General features: G+C 38.3%; 1 pseudogene; it reads right to left on the minus strand.

The window, feature by feature from the left end:
- Positions 1–410: 410 nt before the first annotated feature.
- On the minus strand, positions 411–9,690 carry LOC122638970 (annotated as a pseudogene).
- Between the last annotated feature and the right edge of the window lie 742 nt (positions 9,691–10,432).

Here is a 10,432-nt window from a genome sequence, read left to right on the forward strand (position 1 = left end):
ATAGCTGTCATGGGGGTTAGGGGACCCAAGGCGGTGGAGAGGGCCAAAGTTGAAGGTGACACCAAGTAGGCGAACAAGGCGTCCAAGGCGCCCGCCTAGGCGACCAAATCGCCTGGACACCTAGGCGATGCCTTCACAACTATGGATCCTATGCCAAATCCATAGCAGAACTATTATGCTGTTACATGTTACTTCATTCAGATATATTAGCAGTTGACCACCTTAATTAATCACCCTTTTATTAGCGAGGACCTAGCTTGATGGTTGAACCAAAGCTCTTCACAATGGCTCATTTATGTTGGATAATAATTTGGTAATTAAGACTGTCTCTATTATTCAGAAAAATAGATATCTTATTGATCTAGTAAATATGTTAATAATAGTAAGGGCCACATCTACTAGGACTGCAACTATATTTTGGACATCATCGTGAAACCAAGCTTATTAGCCTTTTCCGGTGACAGCAAAATCTTGTGTGAGCATCTGAATAAGATATCCATGAAAGGCCAATTAGCTAGATCTTCCATCTTGGTTTGTCTCAGACCTTCCTTCTTCACAGTCTCTTCCCATATACTTCCCTTATCAGTCATGAATTCCGAAAACCGTAAATCCGATGAAAACATTTCTTCTTCAATCAATTTCACTCCAAATTTTATTCCAAATGCAGGCCAGATATCCTTCCAAGTGAAGCTTGGACCATTCGTGACATTAAATGCTTGACCTTTAGTAGATGAGATATTTTCATTTGTTTATGCCCAAATATGTTGTTCAGCAACAAGCCTTGCATCTGCACCATCAATATAAACTTCTTCCCAACACTCTTTTGAACCTCCAAATAAGAAGGGAAGGTTAAGATATTTACATATTGAAGCATAGACACAAAGCCCACCTATGAAGTTATAATAAGTTCTATTACAAATCCCAATAAGCAATCCGGTCGTGGAACCGACCAAGCCACCTTCCCTTCTAGTTTCTCCATCAACAAATCCTCAAGAATGTAGTTGAAGATGTGACCTTCATCAACTCTTGGGCTATCTTCATAGTAAAGAATTGGTTTACTATTAGAAGGGCTAGGGCTAGTAAGAGAGAGATAGTGCTTACCTCCAGTTTGAAGAGAGACATGTTTTAATGCTTTGGCTTTAGGGAGAATAGCATTCAAAGCATTGGACATCATAGCTTTGTTCTGTTCACAACACTCAGGGGAATCCAATGGGTATTGGCTTGCCCAAGTGATCCAATACACATGAGTTACATCTTCAAGCAAAGAGACCTTCTCTGTAGTTTGAATTGGGTCTAAGAGGTCACATGAGATGAACTGATAGTTAGAACTTGGAATTTGGAGTTCACCAGCTTTACGAGCTGTGCCATACACCTTCCATCCAACTCTAATTCTCTCAAACACATCCTTAGAAATGGCAAAAGGGATCGACAGCAGGCCCCCCACCTAGAATCGATTTTTTAGAATAGAAACATTGCCATACAGAGCCTTATTGGCTTCGTTTCTAATTCTGTCCAGCTACTTTCTATTTACTATACTAATTTGTTCCTTAATTTCTATTTTAAGGCTTGCTATTTTTTCAGTTAAGTTGGTGTTTGCTACTGATTCTAACCTTATATTTCTAATTTTAGTCATCACAACCTCTTGATTTTTCCCAATCTAACTGTCGGATTCACTTGTAATTTTAGCAACCCATTCCTCACACGTAATATGCATTGTGATGAGAGTTGCAAACAGATCTTCTGATATTGCTCTTTTGGAGGGTTATTGAGACTGCTGTTCTAGACCATAGCAGGCTATTGGTTCACGACTTTGGGTGCATTTCTCAAGATTTTTTGACACGATTCTTATGGACTTGATTCTGGTCCTTTCGGTAATGTTGACTATGCAAATTTCAGGTAACATTGGAAACAAATTATTGGTGATGTAAGTAATTGGAAGTCAGATTTTTCCCCCTCTTGTAAGTATTCTTATTCTTCTCTTTCTTTTCTCTTTTTTATTTGTGGCTAGTCATTCCTGTACCACCATATCCTAGGTACTGAACCAAACCAACCCTGTCACCACTAAATTACAAACAAAAACTCATCACTGCCCCAATCCATCTCAATATAGGGTGTGGTGAGGCAAAGCGGGATCCTATAAAACCCCAACCATACATGAAGTACTAAATGTTTCTAATTTATATCAATTTTGAAATACTGAAAGAAATAATAGTTACTACATTCAATAAGACTATAGGAGTCTAATGAGACAACATGCATAGTTGGTATAACAAGGTAGACAAATTACATAGCCGTTTTTGTTAGGAAGCAATTAAGAGGTTCTTCAGAAAACATTCTAAAAGGGAGATATACATGAAATAAACATACTATGGTATCCGTCGTTGAAAATTATATTTGGCTACGGAACATATTTCTTACCGTCGTGAAAAATCATATTTCTTGTAGTGATGCTTAATCCCTACAACTGTTCCTTAACCTACTGGAGTTGTGTTGCTGATATATTGTGAGTTCTGACCTTTTCTTGGAGTTCTATTGCTGAAACTTCTCCTTCCTTATATTTCTCAATCTGCCCAGCAGATCTTTGAGATTATTTGGATAGTTCCTCCACCACTAGTATTCTTCCATTGACCAGAAGTTGAACCACATCCACTAGTTAGTTCTATTGAAAATTAGTCAGTTACTAATTCTGAACTTACTTACTAATTTCAGAACTATGTTTATATTTCCTAATTTAACCATTGGATCTCAATCACACTTAAAGGAGTTATTCATCCATCTTAGAGGCCTGTTCGACCTTGTTCCCCACCCCATCTGAGTTCTGATTTATCAGATATCAATAGTTTCCAATTCTGGTCCTGCAGTCCTACCTTGTGGGTGATTCTGTACTTTGTTGTTTTTGAACCTAGATTAAAAAGAATTATATTAAATAAATGAACCTGGAGATTTGACTTGTTTGGAGTTTTTTATGACTGAAGGAAGAGAGGAGATTTTGTGACTTGTTCAAAAGAGAAAAATTCTGAACTTTTCTATGGAGTTTTAGGTGGACTAGGGCAGTTTGGTATTATCGTAAGATTAAGGATCATATTAGAGATTGCACCTCCTATGGCGGGTGATCAGATATATATGATTAATACAAACTATATTGATATATTATTGTCCATTAATTGAATGCTTGTTACTTTGATCTCTATCTGCAGGTAAAACATATAAGATTGTACTACAATGATTTCAGTTTCTTTATTAGAGATCAGGAAATAGTGAACCCTTGGCTCATTTACTACTAAGTAACTAGCCTTCAAGCATCAATGATGCCGCTGCCGATTATATTATTGAAGTGGCACTGTTCTATAATGAGGCAACAGTTGTTCAAGAGGTTCTAAACAAGTTACAGTTAATTTCAGGGCTAAGGAAGAACAAATTTTCATTTAATTATTAGTAATATTATTTTTCAGGTTATGGATCAAGTATTTTCACAATTAAGCCTACTGCCATAATCAAGTATTGCACAGATTAATGATACCTCCTACTTTGATTTAACAACCGGGTGGAGCAAGAGGACAAAAAACTTAGAAATAGAGGACTTTGGGAAGTGCCTCATCCATGGCTTAATGTTTTTAAACCAAAATCACAAATAAAACCATGTAAAGACCTTCTGCTCAAAACCATCTCTGCCATTCCCCCTAATGGACCAATGCTAATCTACTCAATTCTTAGACACTAGTAAGAATTAAACCCAGAAATGCTTATAGCTTTAAACGATATACAAATGCTTTAAACCCAGAAAAAATTAAGCTGTACAAATACTTATATCTTTAAACATATACAGAGCTTTAAACCCCAAAAAAAAAAAAAAAAAAAATGCTCAACAAAACCGTGAAATGGAAACATTGCACTCAACCTTAAATAGAGAGAGAGAGAGAGAGAAAGAGACAAACCTTGCAGAGAGAACTCTGTTGCCACCGTAGGCAACTGCTCAGAGGGGGGGAGGCAGACAGTAGAGAAGGGAGTGGGAAGGTTGCAGAGATGGGGGAGGCGATAGTAGAGAAGGGGTTGCGGCTAGGGAATCAAAGAGGTGTGAGTCCGATTGGGGGTTTATGAGAGATGTGAGTCCGATTGGAGGTTAGGGTTTCACGATGAGAGAGGCTTTTGAAACACTGAAATTGTTGGTGGCAGGTTTGAGATCGGAAAATGTAAAACTCATCGGAAAAAGGAGGTACTCCAGCAGTAATGACAGCAGGCTAGAAATCAACAGAGGGAGGCCTTTCACTTCGATTTCGTGATGACGGTGAGGAATAGAACTCCGAGGAGCTAGTGCTTGACCGCTGATCTCTTCTCCGTAGTGCGAGAATGGGGTAGAGATGGTTGGCTAGAGAGAGAGAGAGAGAGAGAGAGAGATGTTTCATGAGGGAATGGGATAGAAGAACGCGGGAAGCTGGAAACTCAGGAGCCCGCTAAAAATTTAAGGCAATTGGGCGACGGTATCTTTAGTACTGTCGTTAAACATATCAGAAAATTGCGACGATAAGACTTATACCGTCGTTATACATGTGTAATCCATGACGAACTTTACATACCGTCATTATACATGTATAATCCACGACGGAAAAATATACACCGTCGCCTAATTTGAGTTTCTATGACAGATAATTTAGAGCCGTCGAGGAAAATAATATTTTGCTACGATATTTGGCTATGGACCATGTTTCTAACTGTCGAAAAAAATACAATTCCACGGGGGAAAATACACACAGTTGCCCAATTAGAGTTTCCACGACGGATAGTCACAAACCGTCGCGGAAAATAATATTCTGCTACGCTACTATATTAACCGTCGTAGAAAATTATATTTGGCTACGGACCATATTTCTTACCGTCGGAAAAAATAGGATTTCTTGTAGTGGGTTCTCTTGATTACTCACCTTAGGCGTTGAATGTATCGAACACACCAAGATTAATGCTTTTGGTTTTCCATAGGTCTTAACCTAAAATTGTTCATGACTAGAGACATAATTGAGCATTTCAGTTCATATAGTCATTACACTGTGTATTCGCAGAAATGTTGATTTTGATACATTAGTGTGATATACATACATGTGTACATTGAACTCGACCACATAGGATGTTGTCAGTTGTTTGTGGAACAAGATTCTCATTTAATCCATTTTCCTTGGTAGTGCAACCATCAGCCTCCCCCGTATGAATCGATTTCTTCTTGGAGCAAGATCACAAATTCTTCTAGCCAAGATCCGAGGAGTCCAGGTATGAACAGTCTCACCTATATGATAAAAGGAGGCGCCACTGCCCTCCACAAGCACCTTCAAAAGTTCAACATCCATAGGATAGCTAGAAATATTAGGAACATTTAATGGATTTAGAGCTATAGCCTCCGCCTGCATCAGTTGAGAGCTCGGAAACAAGGAAAGATTAGAAACATTAGTAGCTGAACCAGATGAGAAAAACCTACTAGGAGCCCTGCATGAAACTGGAATGTGAGGAATGGAAAGAGATTTATTGGCAGTTGTAATAATCTCAGGATACAGAGGCTAGCTTGTACATTTCTGGACCTAGTACTTCTAAGCCGGCGATGGTAGGGCTTCAAGGGTGCATGGAGGAAGACGAACCTTGAATCCACAAGTAGAGAAAATTGGAAGACTTCTTCTGTTCAAAATGTAGGCTGCTTACAATTGGAAAATTCGAAGTCCAGAGGCTTGCTTAAAGAAGAAGGAAACAAAAGTTCAAAATTTAAAAGGGGAAATTGCCTAGATCTACTAGATAAAAATATTAATTACAACCTAAGTATGTTTAAAATATATTTTACATCCATTAGTTTTGATTTTGAAAATATTTACTTAATCCCCAAGATTATTAATTGTTCATGAGTCCATGAAGAAAAAAAAATTGAACTTCCCAAAATACCCCACTATTTTTATATTCTCTATTTTATTTTTCAATTCTTTCATTTTTAATCACATGTGAGACTCACCCCCTCCTCTTCCTTCTTCCTCCTCCTCCTCCGCCGTAGAAGGCCGCACCATCCTCGCTGCTGCAACCTCGCACTCCAATCAGACCTGCAACACCCCACCTCTTGCTCTCACACTTCCCTCCCCTGCAACCCCGCCCAACTCTGATCTCATCAACCCAACTTGCAGACTATTGTAGAAGAAGTGGAGAAACCTTGTCTCCAGTCGCCTCTACCACCACCGAGGATTTGAAAACATCCAGTAATTTGGAATGTGATGTTTTGGGGATTTACTCTATTCTATTTTATCCTTCATCTCCTTGTTGAAGCAGTCTTTAAGATTCGTAGCTTTAAGATGAAACTAGGTTTTCTCAACTACACATGCAACCTAGAAACTCACAATGGGGATTTACAATCGAAGATTACCTCTTGTAGAGTAATCCAACAATCATGAAGCCTCTGACGCATAAAAATCGAGTCTGTGTATGCTCCACTACTCAAACCATCTTAAATACGGAGTCATCGAGCATAAACTACTGATATCGTCGATTTTCTGTGCTCAAACGATGCTGCAACTCCCAGAAATGCCATTAAACCTTCCAAAAATGACCTTAAAGTCACTGCCATTGCATGAACCTGTGAAATCACAACTTTAATAGAATGAAACCTTCATCTGCTGCTTCGCGCCTTTGCCAAACACTTTTTAGGGACCCAAAATACTGCCAATATACATTCTCCATGCTTGGATGCCATTATAACCTTGTCAAATTATCAAATTGCCCTTGACACTGTGTAGAAGCCTGTTTGACCATTTCAACTCTTCCAACTCACCAAAAACCATTGCCGCATCATCAAAATGTCTAGAAACATTGCCAACAATGACAACACAACTCCAAAATGCTCCAATTGCACAACAAAGATGAAAGGCAAATCCCATTCGAATCCACCTCTCTCTCATCTCCCTTCAATGTTGAACCTACCTCACTTCAGGTTCCTACTACAGAAACCAGATTTTTTATATGGACTTCGTTGATAATGAAATTTATGCCTATAAATTTTGATCTTTATCCCAGATTATATTAATTAAAGGTCTAAATTTCAGACCCATATGGCTGTTTCTGAATGGGTTGATTTAGAATCAAAGAGAAATTTGCAAGTTAAGAGGAAGAGGAATGAGGGTTTTTGAAAGGGGAGAGCACGTGCTAGTTAAGTAGGGGAAAAGACGAACTCACAAGCAAGGAACCTTTTTTTGTTCTAGCTTTTAATTTCTTAAGCATGAATCAAATCCATTTCCTTTCTTTTGAAGAAAATTAATCCCAACATATCGTTAATTATATTTCTTTGAAATTTCTCTGTGAAGCCCAAATCCCATTGTTTCTCCATGGCTGGAAGATGTCGAAAATGATGCACCAGTTCGAGAAACAGTTTGTGAAAAGGGAGGTGATCAGGTAGAGTTTCAGGGAGGGAGAGTTCCATGGCTGGAAGCACTTCTTTGTCGACTGCTGAAAGGGATGTCAATAGCTTGATGCAGTAGGTCGTTTATGATTTCAATTTGGAGGTCTCTGTTGGGCTTCCTCAGATGGAGGAGAACGTCGATGAGAGCGGGAGGAGAGATGTTGCTGGTGGGGGTGGAGTCGTGGACTGCAATAACAGGGATGGTGCGTCCTCCTACAGAGGAAGGAGGAGGAGGGGTGGGTCCCATGTATTTGATTAAAAAAAAAAAAAATAGAGTTCAATTTAATTTCCCATGAGCATTAAGTAACTTTGGGAATTAAGTAAATATTTTCAAAATAAAAAACAATAGATGTAAAATATTTTCAACCTACTTATGTTGTAATTAATTTTCTTATCTAGTAGATCTGGGCAATTCTTCAAACTGCAAATTTCAAAACTTCGACGGGCTCTTTTGCCTTCGAAACGCACGAAAACGGCCAAAAAGAGCATACTATAGAGCTCGATGAGATCTTCGATTTGATATATAATTCGTCCTATTTTGCTTAATGCCTCCAACAAGTCCGGCTCAAGAACTCATCCGATATCTCCTCTACATCATTTAAACTGGACCGAGTTTCCCTCCACCAATGGTGAATGGGATCGCAAGGCGTGAGAGGGCGGGAAAGGGTATCGGGAGGGTATTTTGGAACATAATAAAACCCTAGGAGGGGTTTGTGAACCTAGGATGGTGGATGAACCGTCCTCTAAATGGAGGGAAACTCAATCCTTAAACATATGTACTGTAATTATGAATCGATGGGGATTGTTAGCTTTCTGGTTCAAAAATCTAGGGTTGGTAATTGGGATTTTGGGTTGGATAAGGACATACTTAATTCTATAGTTTCTCTTTTAAACTAAGCTACTTAATTTATTTTCATAAAAAAAAAAATTGTAGAATTGTGTAAATATAACGAGGATAGTGAAGCATAACTTCACTAGCTACAGTGAGGTATAGTTTTTCCATAAGGGTCTCTTGGGCTTCACAACACATGATGAAGCGTAATTAAGCTTCACTATCTGCCACATAGCCCCACATATACTTCCATGTGGTAGATAGATACTAAAGAATTAGGGGGGTAAAACAGGGGTGGTACGTGGAATATTGAGGGATGGTACGTAGACTTATCAGAAGCTTAGAGGGTACGGGGAATATTGGGTGCATTATAGGGGGTACGTGTATTTTACCCTATATTTTATGATGGTGATGATACTTCCTTGCTAACGCACTTAAACTTTTGTAAAATGCCAGAGAGTAGAGTTTTTGTCAAAAGTGCCTAATTAAGTACTGAATAGTTTCAAGGAAACACGGCTGCAATTTGCACTTTTATATTTTGTAAAAGGAGGAGAGCCTTTTTACCTTTACCTATCGTTTTTGTCAAAAGTGCCTAATTAATTAAGTGTGCTTAAATTTTATAAAGAGAAAGAGAGTATTTATTTAGTAGCAATTATGATACAATTTTGCCACTAATTCTTTCGACCATTGGTTCAAATATAAATCTGAATTAAAGAGTAAGAAGAAAGCTGGAATCCAATGAAAAAAAAAATTGGAAATGAGCTCGAACGCACTATCCGGGTGGGGTCCACTCCCCATATTAGAGAATTGAGCTCGTCTCTAGGGAGGCGTGTGCCCAAGGTTCTACCAGGGGGTATCCAGCGGCTGAGCTGTGCCGCACACATCTCAATCCATGCCTAGGGATGTGTGCGGCACAACCCAATGGCTGGCAGCGCCTTAGGTATTCCCTGCTCCTTGGAGATGATCCTGATCCCGTATTAGAAGAATTGGAGGAAATGAAGGGGCAGATAATTAGAGACGATAATTTTCCTCCTTTGTTCTCACCCAATTTTCCTCTCTCCTATGTCGCTGTTCTTTTTCTTTCATATCCAAAAACAAAAGGTTGTAACTTGTGATTGTAAAACATAATTTATTTGTATCAATTTTGTAAATTTTTTTACTATCTAATAGATCTAGCAATTTATTTTACGGTGGTTTGTGTGGGATTGGTGTGTGGTTTGTGTGATCACACTTTGTTTCATCAAAAATTTATTTTACGGTGGTGATGATACTTCGTTGCTAAGTCACTTAACTTTTGTAACAGGCGAGAGAAAAGAGTGCCTGTGGTGGCTTTTGCCAAAAGTATTTTATCAAAAAAAGCTTTTGCCATAAGTACTGAGAAATTGTTATCCTCTCCTGTTACAGCACGGTGCTGTAACGCATCATGCAGTGCTGCAGAGGCCATGTGACACAGTGGGCCCCACATGATACACATGGCCTCTGCAGCTGCCGCACGATGCATTACAACATAGTGCTATAACAAGATAGAATAAAAATTCAACTGAATAGTTTCAAGGAAACACAGCTGTAATGCACTTTATCTTTTGTCAAGGGAGAGCCTTTTACATATCGCTTTGTCAAAAGTACCTAATTAAGTGCGTTTACTGGAATCCAATGAAAAAAAATGGAAATGTGGATTGAGAAAGTGGTACTGATGTTCCCCAGGACTATAGATGCCTCTTTACCGACCACTAACTTTTTTCTTGAATATACAAAATATTATATGAGCTTAATTAAAAATTGTGGAGGGTCTAATTCTAAAAACTAGTAAAAACTTTTCCGCGATTTACTTGCTAGTTAAGAAGTTGTTCTTGTTAGAGTGGGTAGCAATATCAAAGATTGAAAGATTATCTAATATCATTCATTCATATTATTTGAAAGACGTTCAAGCAATTTGAACTTTCTTTCTCTCTTACCAAATATGAGGAATGTTATCTGATCATGATTCAATTCTCAATAAAATCTTCCATATTAATTGTCAGTTATAATATAGAACTAAATTAAGGGGGTTAGTGAGAAAATGAATGAAAAGGGATAAGATCTAATTGGGATTCCACCTAGCATGTCAGGTCAATATCATTCTCAGTATTATTTATCAATAATACATACACAACCAAGTACGTGTAACCTAAAATTTTCGATTTAAA

The sequence above is a fragment of the Telopea speciosissima genome, chromosome 9, assembly GCF_018873765.1.
Source record: "Telopea speciosissima isolate NSW1024214 ecotype Mountain lineage chromosome 9, Tspe_v1, whole genome shotgun sequence".
NCBI classification, from domain to species: Eukaryota; Viridiplantae; Streptophyta; class Magnoliopsida; order Proteales; family Proteaceae; genus Telopea; species Telopea speciosissima.